This window comes from Taudactylus pleione, unplaced genomic scaffold, assembly GCF_031769625.1.
Source record: "Taudactylus pleione unplaced genomic scaffold, aTauple2 ptg000174l, whole genome shotgun sequence".
Lineage (NCBI taxonomy): Eukaryota > Metazoa > Chordata > Amphibia > Anura > Myobatrachidae > Taudactylus > Taudactylus pleione.
Genome location: NW_028284576.1, coordinates 5127703 through 5129158, shown reverse-complemented (window position 1 = coordinate 5129158; position 1456 = coordinate 5127703). Strand labels below are relative to the sequence as shown.

Here is a 1456-nt window from a genome sequence, read left to right as displayed (position 1 = left end):
GCTGCAATATATCAAGTGAAGAATAACATTCCTGACCAAAATTCTTCACTGTTTTTATTTTCTTCTCATGCCCCAGAGGAATGCAGAGTTACATATAGTTGTCTTGAAAATGACATGCAAACAATTTGGGGTTGATTCAAAGAGCTGATACACCACATTTAATGTGAGTAACTGACTATAAGCCACACTTATGGTAGCTCCAAACTTGCACCAATTTGTTGTAGCACCATATGCTGTATAAAAAAGTGATATCGGGTTGCTAGTCGTCCAATTTCAACTGCTGTAAATGGTGTTACTATACTGTTGCAAGGTTAACTTACCCCATTTGTAAATAATTGAATCAACTTCTCAGAATTAACCCAGTGGATCCCAGTATCTGGTATATATTAATACATTTTTTCTTATTCTTCTGGCTAAAAGTCACTGTGAATTTTTAGCTTATTCTCTATATCTTCTTAGGACTGATCACTTGTTTTCAATTTGTAAAGTTCTTTCTATTATTATCTAACACTAGTTGGAAAGCCATGGATGTAGAGTTAGTAAAGTCATAGCTGTTAATTTCCATGTAAGTTTGTGTATTGAGGTAAAATGAAGACAAATGTCTGGTAAATTTCGTCAAATAAAGAATCCTCCTGCCACAGAATAACAAATACTAAACACGTCCCTGGGTGGGCTTGAACCACCAACCTTTCAGTTAACAGCCGAACGCGCTAACCAATTGCGCCACAGAGACACATGAAAGTGTTTTTTAATGGATATTATCAGTAAGCGAAGATGAACCAGCAGAACTGAACTTAGACTGCTTAAAAGTTTCTAACTTGGATCTTTTCTTACAAATGGACACTATAATATGAACTTGTGCAAAGTAAGAAATAACAGGATTATACCCTGTAAATTGAGAATTTTGTCAGGGTGTGAAAATAACTTAGTTGTGATGGGGGCGAATCAATCCAGTTATAAAACGGTTGAAATAGGGGGATTTCAGTTAGTCCAAGGATCCAAGTATATGAGAACTTATTTGCAGTGTTATGAAAAATTCTGGTGATGTATTCACAATGATAGATGTGCCAAATTGTATTTATAATAAAGATAGAGAATGGTGGAACTGAGTTTTTTCAATATAAAGCTATATGGCATTTGGTAGCACTCAAAATATGTGTTATAAATTTGTGGTTATACTTAGGAATATCAGAAATATAATGAGATAAAAGGGAATATGACAGGGAGTTGGGCATTAAAATTCCAATGAGAAGGTAAGTAAGACAATGTATCTCTGTCCACAATGGAAGTAAGTTGGGACAGTGCCACCAGATGTGGGACAGTTTCTTCAGCCCCACAAAGTCTCCAACACAATGGTGATAAAGAAGGAAATATTTTATGAAATCATTAAGGTACTAAATACCAACGATAATGGGATTTCACTAAACTTGAGGCTAATGGATGTTTTTGAGATGTT

General features: G+C 35.0%; 1 non-coding gene across 1 annotated transcript; it reads right to left on the bottom strand.

Moving 5' to 3' along the window:
* Positions 1-659: 659 nt before the first annotated feature.
* On the bottom strand, positions 660-733 carry TRNAN-GUU (transfer RNA asparagine (anticodon GUU)). The gene has a single exon. It is a non-coding gene; the product is annotated as a tRNA-Asn (tRNA).
* Positions 734-1456: the final 723 nt, after the last annotated feature.